Source organism: Xiphias gladius, chromosome 13 (genome assembly GCF_016859285.1).
Source record: "Xiphias gladius isolate SHS-SW01 ecotype Sanya breed wild chromosome 13, ASM1685928v1, whole genome shotgun sequence".
NCBI classification, from domain to species: domain Eukaryota; kingdom Metazoa; phylum Chordata; class Actinopteri; order Istiophoriformes; family Xiphiidae; genus Xiphias; species Xiphias gladius.
Window position 1 is genome coordinate 7,165,391 of NC_053412.1, and position 10,281 is coordinate 7,175,671.

Consider the following 10,281-nt stretch of genomic DNA (forward strand, 5'->3'; position numbering starts at 1 on the left):
GGGGTTGGTTCTGCACCAACGAGCATTGATGTCTTTTATTATTATTAGAGGTGTGTGTTGAAGTATAAATTTAAGGGTCTAAAAAAAGATTAAATGCAACTTGAGAAGCCTTTTGACACAGAATGTCTGTGGAAACTCTTCACCGCCATCAGAAAAAAGTTTTCCATCCTGACGCCTTGTCTCCCGTCTGTATAAGCAGGCGGATTATTGTACTACTAATGAGCAGAGCATCTTCAGCGCTTTCCTCACTAAACCTGAGCAAAAAATGTTTTACTTGAGTCAATAATTGCTGATGTCACAATGGGCCTGTTGATCTAACAAGCCAATGATATTTATATTCAGTGATTTTAAGTGAAAATGTAGCGAGAGTAGAGGAGGTGTTCAGTAGAAGAGAACGCAGAAGCGGGAGTCGCTGACCGTGGTGCTAGAGCTGAGACCTGTCGGCGGTGAAGGAGCTGTCCACAGCACTGAACCGGTGGCTCTGATCATCAGCACACACACCCTGTTTTTCTGGATAGCTGCAATATGTTCGCACATCACCCCGTTGATGAGTCTAGGTGATCATTATCTTCTTGATAAGCCTGTTTCTCGTATTGAGAGGTGTCCTTGTGGATCTGCTGCTGTTGCTGGTCTAAATAACAAAACAAAACATCATATTAGATTGTTGTTGTCAAGGTGGCACAGTGTTGTGGGATTGTACGACCCAGTTCCTGGGTTTCAGCCCACTTGCTAGCTGGGGTCTTTCTCTGTGGAGCTTTCCTTTTTCTCACTGTGTCTTGCAAACAGCCCACAGACAAGCAGGTTGGGTCACCTGGATAATCTAAATTGTCCGTAGGTGCTGTGAATGTTTGACTGGCAATATAAATAAGTGTGTGTTCAGGCCAACAATGGCACCGTGTGATTAAACAGCGGCCCCGTCATTCATTTCAAAACCGCTACATTGGCACAGTCTTCTGGCAAATAGATTGACCCTGTTTCAACTTTTGCTGCAACACACTGCAAAATCAAATACATGTCATTGCAATTTTTTTTTTTTTTTTTTTTTTTGTGATTGTCAAGTTGAAGGATAAGATGGTTGTAAATGTGATAACTGTTTTTGGTGCCTCACGAGCCTTTAAACTCTGTATTACACGAACTGGACATGGTTTTTTTATACCCTTGTCTTACCTATAGCTGCAGCAGCCCCCCACTAACAAAGCCCCCTGCATTCTTTAATGCAGTGTTGTTTTTCAGTCTGAATGCCCTCATAGACTGGTGACCTGTCCAGGGTGTACGTCTCGCCTCAATGTGAGCCGTGATAGGCTTCCGCCACCATGACCCTGCACCCAAGATGTGAGTATAGATAATGGATGGAATTATTTACGGATTAATAATAAACCCTTTTAGACTTAATCTAGTTTGTTTCATCTGAAAGCACGTGGGTCTGTGGCACCTCAGCAGTTGTCAGGCAGAGCAGGGGGAAGGAAAGGAAATGTAGGGAAGAGAGAGGACAGTGTTGGATTGATGGAGGAAGAGGAGGACGTTCACTTTTGGGAAGAGACAGTTATAAATGGGTTGAGGATATCTCAGCTTTAAAACAAGCCTCTCATTCTGTCTCCTCTTACAGTATTTTTCTTTGAGCCACCAGCTACTGAGTTTTGATAGACACTGGCATGTGTGTCCCTGTGTGTGCATGTGTGTGTGTTTGTGTGTGTGTGTATGTCCGTGTCCAGCCATCTGGTTACCAGGGCATTGTTTACTCTGTCATAGCTCAATATTTGCCCATCCATCTCTCATCTCACTGAAAGCCACAAGTGTTTTTGTTTATGGTCAACAGTGTGTGTGTGTGTGTGTGTGTGTGTGTGTGTGTGTGTGTCTGAGAGCTTGTGTTGTATTTTGTTGTGTATTGAACAAACTGTGAATAATCACATCGCATTTTTGGCAGTTTTTGTATAAAAAAGGTAACACCAGGAAAATTAAACAAAATAATTGAAATGTTTTAAATTCAGACTTTTTCCAGCCAGCACTGGTGAGGGGAAAAAAAAAAGTCACATCCTCAGTGTGGTTTGGCCATGAATCACCCTATGCTAGTTGAAGTCCCACTCAGACTAAATTATTGGAACGCACATGTAACCTTCTACTTCACGTGTCCTTCTCCTGGCAAGGGTATTCTTAAGAATATTCTCCTTATCCTCAAAGTTTGCCTGAATAATACTTACATTTATCATTGGATGTGAAAAGAGGTTCCCGGAAATATTCTGTGTGATCTTCTTGACACTGCTCTGATAACTTTAGTTACTTTTGCTTGCAATGATACTTTTCTGCGAAGGGATTCAATGCGAACTTGCATGGACAGGTAAAGCAAAAAGAGAGAGCCTTAACTTTCAATGTAAATGAACGTTTTTAAAGGTGAGGCATCTTAAGTAGACTGCTTGTAATATTACTGCTCTCCTGTTTTCACTGTAAACAAATCCCACGAAAAGACCAAAACCAACAATGACTTCATCGTACTAACAAGAACTGTTAGAGCCTGATAAAGCCTTTTTCCTCTACAGTGCCATAAACTGCTAATGTTGTCCAAAATCTATTAAAAACACATCAGCAAGCCACAATGTTACACTGGCTGACATGTTCCTTCATTGTAATGAACATGGGCACCATTGTTTGTTTGTTTGTTTGTTTCGAGCTGATCCCACATACACCATCCTGCTGCCGTAAATACACACCAAAGTACCAAATGTGTATGAATGCACAGATGAAAATAGAAAATTACTAAAGATTTATGTCTGTAATAGGAACCGACAGGATTGGCACTGACACAGGGAAGTTGGTTTTGGTCTTTTTATGGGATTTATCGACAGTAAGAAAAATATAGATGAATCCCTAACCTTACTTTTTACCCAAAGGTTTATTAGATCAGAAAGGGGGTTAAGAGACAATCATCATTGGAGTCCAATAACACACAGCCCCATCTGACTTCATTCACATCAACAAAAGATACTCAGATTAGTAGTGTTCATTTTGTCAGCTATTTCTAGATTTAGTTTTAGTTTTAGTCACCAGAGAATTAGTTGAAACAAACGTCTAAATGAACAACAATGAGCCAAGAATGAACATTTTAGCCATACTTCATTAAACTGGTTTCAAAGATTTCATCCAACTGATTTCACGCTAAAGACAGCAACTATTACTCTATAATTTTGTAGGCCTTAGTGGTAGTGTTGTACTAGACTCTTCGTTGTTCTACTCTTGGCATACAACACAAGGTGTGAGTAGTAGACAGCTGGCTGCTGCCCATCAGACTATATTCAAGCCCAAAATCAGTCTTCCAACGTAATGTGCAGGGCATTTTAATAACCAGTAGATGTTGCAAATAGACTACATTTAGCTGCATGGTCTCATTCAAAATCGACAACACCTTACTATCAAATGTGTGTGGCAATTAAGTTATGCAGACCTTAAAATGGATAGCATGTTTAACACTCCAAAATTAAAATAAAATAAAAAAAGCTTGTCTTGAGCAAAAGGTTAGCCAACTTGGCTGGCGGGGCTGCTGACGTCAGTGAGGCTAAACTCCTGTCTGCAAGCATAGTAGCAATGTTTTTTTTTTTTTTTTTTGTTGTGAGATGCTAATACGTAACATTACACCATAGCCTTTAGTAGTTGGCTTAATATGGCTTTAAAAGTAACGTAACATTATTTAACATCTTAACGATAGGTCCCCTCACTTTGTGTAGTGCGGCTTGAGGTATCTTCAGGTTTATGTTTTTTTTTGTTTTTTTTTCCCCTCAGCAATTTTGTAAACGCAGGGCGTCTCTCCCAACAGTAAGTTACTACGCACTGACTTTTGATCTTGGCATTATTATTATTATTATTATTATTATTATTATTATTATTATTAGTTTGTCCAAGTGTCAACCCGTTTTTTGGTTCTGTTTTTCCTGACGAAGCCCCACTGTTAGCCTCTTGTTCTTCTTCTTCTTCTTCTTCTTCTTCTTCTTCTTCTTCTTCTTCTTCTTCTTCTTGTCACAGTATGTTTTTTCTGAGTTCCCTACAGCCATAGCGTTCAAGTGTCTACAGTGGCAGTGGTTGTTGAATATATATTGTCAGAATTTTCATTAATGAAATTAAGAAACAATGTAACTAACAATAAACAACTGTTTGTGGTATAGGACTGTTTTTATCAATCTAATGAAAGAAAAATGCAAGAAGGAAAAGTTGGGGAGGCCTCATTCTGGCTCAATATTTGCGATAATGCAATGTGACATTGTCCGGCAACATATTGCTTTGGGCAATCAAATATGTGCCATGTTTCTACAGCTTACTTGGCAATTATCGTGATAAGTGATTATGATAACTTTCCAACTTCCTCATAGTATTATAAACCACTGTGCAGTGTTTGACATCTGATAAGCCTCATGTTTCTCTTTTTTTTTTTTTTTTTTAACAATAGGCTGTTTTTGGTCTGAACGGCCAGTCAGAGTATGGGTTGAAATAGTTATTTTGGGGTAGGGAATTGGGGAAGGAATGAATCATTTAAGGTACTCCCTAGCAATAGCAATACAAGGGTGGGTGTGTGCGTGTGTGTGTGTGTGTGTGTGTGTGTGTGTGTGTGTGTGTGCGTGCGTGCTTGCAGTGCAGAGCCAATGCCAGAGTGTAATTTTCCATTTGGCTGCTGGACAGAAAGATGCATGTTGTCTAAACAATCTACTTATTGTGGTAAGCGCGCACACGCGCACTTCAGCATGGAGATCCTTGCTCGTGTGTTTGTGTGAGCATATAGCACGGCACCAGACTAAATGCACTGCTTTGACATACCCCACTAGCATTGCACTTAACAAAAGAAAATAGAGATATCTTTGACATAGAGGTTATTGCACCCATGGATCTCCATCTCCCTTTCTGCTGCTGGAACACTTGCTCTCATCCTTCCATCTATGTTTCTTTTCTCTCCCCTCTCTTTGCAGTATGTTGTTGCTCTTCCCTCCATTCCCTTTCTCCATCTGCCTGTCTCTGATCTTCTGCTGCTGTTTGAGCATCAAAGGTGTTGAAGAGGTTTGCCATCTCACCTTCCTCCCCACAGATCCCTTCATCTTCTTCAAACAGAGGAAAGTGCAAAGGCTAACTATGGGTTTCAAACGTCTTCTGTCGCTCCTTCTTGCTCTGTGTCTCTCACTCGCTCTTCTGCCCTGGCCTTTGCTATTAGTAAAATATCCTGACAAATGCTGTCTGGTTATAGAAATGCTTGATCTTCAAATTGAGACTTACATGACCTTGGCCCTCAGATCTAAACTCTGTGTTTGCTAAAGTGACAAGTTTTTGGGAAGTAAGGGTGACTTATTAAATGTATTGTAATGTCACTATCTCAATAGTGGGCAATAGTTATTTGAAAATGAAAATATAAATGGACATTTTCAGGGTGGAAGTATTTTCCTGACTTCAGTTACATCCAGTTTTTATCCAGTCAACAATTGTGTGCTAGGTCTGAAATGGGATATGTCAATGTTTTGTTAAAATAATGCACACACAGGTTGTTATGGCAAATATGGCTGCATCTGGACAACACCTTCATAAAAATATGACATACATTGTGATTTAGTGACTGCCATTATTGAGTTTGGTGTAGTGCTTCCTGTTATGTAGGCTCTCTTGGCGAATAAGAGTGCAAGAAGGACAATATGTTTATGCACGCTCAAAGCTACAGTTACAGTCATAACAAATGGTTATGAAAAAATATGACATTTTTTGGATAATTGCCATTAAACGGAAATCACAAGCTGCGCAAAACCATTTCAATGGCCCAATGAAATGAGAATTAGCCCACCTGGGCAGAAAATTGTCCGAACTAGCATCACTGATAACAGGCTCAACTATTTCCCAAAGCCTAAAACTATCTCCACTATGTATAGGAAGCACATACCGTATGTCTGAGAAATTTGTAAGATGATTGTTGATTTTTTTTTTTTTAGATATAAGGGTACAGTGAGGCACTTTAAGTAGAAGTATTAAAAAATATATAATTTATTTCCACCCTGACCAGTGGAAAACAAAATCAATTCTCACTTAAAATCCCTCACAGGCAACAGTGTTGCACATTACAATACTAAGGTGGTGAATTGACAGTTTTGCTACTCTTTCAGCTTTATCACCAGTGAGGATAAGAACATTTTGTTAAATTTTACCTGGTTAAAATGTGTCCCAGAGGTGGCGATAGAGGAAAGGCCATGAGGTCAATAAAATCAAGGTGCATAATGTCACTATATAAATGGTTTGTTATAAAACTTACTTCGTATTATACAAAATTTTCTTTCTATTCAGATCTCATGGCCAATCCACCACAGCACACGAGAATGCAGCTTGTAAACAGCAGGAATACGTTTAAACATTTTAAAACTGAGGAAAAAACACTGCAGTAATGTATTTCTTGACATTCTCAGATTTCTGACATCTGGCAGTATATGATCTGATTTGGTTTGGCTTTGGTTTGAGGTACAGTACTAAATTGATCATTTTCATGTGAGTCAGTACAGTCTGTGTGTGAGAGGGTGACTAGCCAGTGATCCTGGCAGCTGCTCTTCACTGTTTAAACACACATACACACACACACACTCATGGCCACATGATGGACAGAACTGGAGAGTGTGTGTGTGTGTGGCTGGCTGGTGGCTGGCTGGCTGGCTGTACTGTATGAGCACCTGTCTGCACAGCAATGGTCAAACACTTTCATTATTGTGCTGAAAGTTAAAGTGGAAATCCTTTAGACCCTCGGTTTCTATTTAGTCTCCATCTGTGGTGCTAAGAGCTCATCGCTGTTGTGCTTCTGAACTGCTCCTGCAGGAGATCAGCTGCCAATCAAACACTGTTGGCAGTACAGTGAGCCCGTTTAGTCGGACATTAATCACAGTCAGTTGAACAGGGAATAAAATAGATACCATATGTGGTTTTATAATTTATGTATTAGATATTTGCATTAAGGGGTACGTTTATGTGTGTATTTGTGTAGGATCATATGGGATTATAAGACTTTTAAGCATGCTAAACCCCTCTGGTATGAGGCCTGGTCCTTCCATGCTAAATATCAACAAACACACACAGGCAGACACACACACACACACACACACACACACACCTCACTCACTTCTTTCTTTTACCCTAAACCGATTCCTTATCCCTGCGAAAACGGACTCTGAGTGAATGGCCTTGCTAAAGGCTTTTTAATAGACTGCTTTGTGCGGGGAAAAGTCTTGGTGACGAGGGGGGGGGGGTCCCAAGGGAAACGTCGGGGGAGGGAGGAGAGAGACAGAGTGAGAATGGCTCATTGAAAAACTAACTGAGCAGAGAATAAGTGATTGCTGCGCTACTGATCCTTAAAGACATTTAAACACCTTATTTGAATCCAATAAATTACAATTGCATGTGTGACATTTCATAAAAATAAATGTCTTGGCTCTTCTATAACCGCTTACAAACATGTAATAATTGTGTATGAACTACCATATGACAGATATCCGTATATAGATATACGGATATCTATACAGATATAGATATCCGTTTTACAGTGTAGATAAAAGACAAAATAACTGGTTTAATTTTTGAGACCCTTTGGCATATTTGAAGTTTTTTCCAGGGTCCTAGGTGCCAACCAAAGGGTTCGACACCCCTCACATTTCGCACACAGCTTATAATCATGGTTGATATGAGGCTTTCCAAGTTGCTGCTTACATGGTGTCTGGTAGGTTTGTGACTGTCAGAGAAACAATCTTTACATCACACCCTCATTTTGTCTCAATTTCTGTTTTCCCTCTTACAGATTATACAACATTCAGGCTTTAAAAAGGGTTTGAAATAGCTCTTGTAAAATGCACCCCACACATACACCGAATGCCATTTTGGAAAAGGTATGTTGGATCATGTTAAATGAAATGAGAAACAAATGCACACTTGTATTTATACTGTACACTTACTTATTTATTGTAGCTACAGTGCAGTCATTAGTGTGTTAGGACATGCGTGATCCACAAGGATACCTTTGAAACACAGTGGTGTTTCATGTGCAGACTGACAATGTTTCTTTACTGAACGCCCCCCTCAAAAAAAAAAAAAAAAAAAACACAGGTCCATCTTTACCATATTCAGTAAACTAGTTACACACTGCTGTATGTAAATTTGCTCAATTGTAAATATAAAGGAAGGAGCAAGTTCACTCCGTTTCTAATGCTTCAGGCATATGTTGTGTTGTTTGTTTTGATTACATTACTGACATTAATAATTATACATATATACACAATGTGACCACGTGTCCTTGATCTCCAGTTGTGGCTTGGCTGATCAGATTGTTAATGTGTGGATCATTCAAGTCAAACTCCATGCCAGGTCTGAACAGGGCCAATAACACTCACACTATAGTTACATATCTTCAGGAGGACGCCTGTTACAATTACTAAAGTAACACAAGACGTGGTGTGTGGCTGGCTGAAGGTCTTTTGCCACATTCACATTATATTATAAGAATTAAGTACGAATAAGAAGAATAAGATGAATCTATCTTATCGTCAAAAAGCCAGATTGTTGATTGTTTAGGCAGCTGATTAGTTGTTGCAGTTCGCAGCAATTCGACCTGATTCTAAAATTAGCTGGGGGCGACCAGTTCGTAAAGTATTGTCTTTGCACTACCATATGTAAGAAAAATTGTGGACTGTGTGGAGCCAACAATGGTGAAATACTAAATAAGTGATATCCGGTAAAAATTTTAATCGGCACGTTTAAAACTTATCAGAACTTAACTACATAGTGTACATGTGAAAAAAATTAGATTTTTATTAATAAAAATAAAAACTTGCAGTAGTGGTCACAAAAATTTTAGTATTTCCTAGAGAAGGTGTTGATTGGTCCAAGACTACCATGCTAATATTTCAGGTCAAAATGAGGTGATACGTTTCACTGCATCATCGTTGGGAAGGCGATATGTTTGTCGTTGCCGTGTATTTCTGTCCCCTCTCGGCTGCAGTGCGTGTGAATGAAGACATTTATTACAACAGAGACACAGAGGATTAGCAGCGGGCTTAAACCATTCTCATGGTAATGCACAGAGCTGGGTGCGCGCAGATAAACGCAAACACTCACCTTATCAAAACACCCAGACCTGAAAGACTACTCCTTAACAGCACAGACAGACTGACGGAGAGACACTGACAGAAAGCAGGAAACAGGCAGGAGAGAGAGAAAGATGTCAGTTAGCTGTGGCAGATTATGGTCTCATTCAGAAATATTATTTGGACAATAAAATCATTCAAGGGTGCACCCATCATACTTAAATGCAAAAGGTAAGACTCCATTGTACAAGTTAATGCCAAGGAAAAAAAAACAACAAAAAAAATAACCTACTATTGAGGGGCCTCACTATGGCAAAACTTGACACAAAGTTAAGATTTGTTATGGTGTTTTTTTTTTTTTTTTCTTTTTTTTTTTCTTGGTCATTTAAATGGAAAAATAATTATTTGTAATACTTATCTAATGTCTCCCTAGACTCTTGGAAAGTTTGAGACATTTTTCATTATCTTCAGATATTTCAAAGAAAAAATTAATTGATTTATTGAAAAAATAATCATCTGATAAATCAATAACAAATAGTTAATGAAAAGGCAGTAACTCTTACATAAACAGAATAATCTTTGCTTTGTGTTCTTGATGCCAAAATTTCTAAAAGTCCATCTTTCCATCCTTTTACCTTAACTGCTGATCCTATACAGGGTTGTAGGGGGACCAAGAAGCAGGGTACACCTGGATAGGTTGCCAGTCTGTCACAGGGCTAACACAGAAATATAGAAATTTCAGATCTATGTGAATGGTTGAGTTTCCCTTCAACCTAACCTGCTCATCTACTGTGCTTTCTTGTGCTAGAATGTGCTTATTTATTACTTTTCATTGCCTTTTTGCTAGTATACGGGTTTAATTTTGGTAAAAAGTAACTATCTGACCCAAGCTGTTTTGATTGACCAACTGACTGATTGATTGATTTCTCATTTCAAGGGGTGATAATGCTATGTGTGCACATGTGAAAGACAAAGCGGGGAGGACAGTAAACTCTCTGCTCCTGTAATCCACAGTATCCTCTCTGCTCCAGGCGATCCACCGTGTTCACTTGTGCCTTCTCAACATTGTAGTCAGACAACAATCTCAGCCACCAAATCCATGTCTCTCCAAATCTTCTCTCTTGGCATCAGGTTTTTTTTTTTCTTTTTTTTGGCTCCTTCAAGAGAAGACAGACAAGAAGCTGAGCTCTTAGGATTTTTATATCCTTGT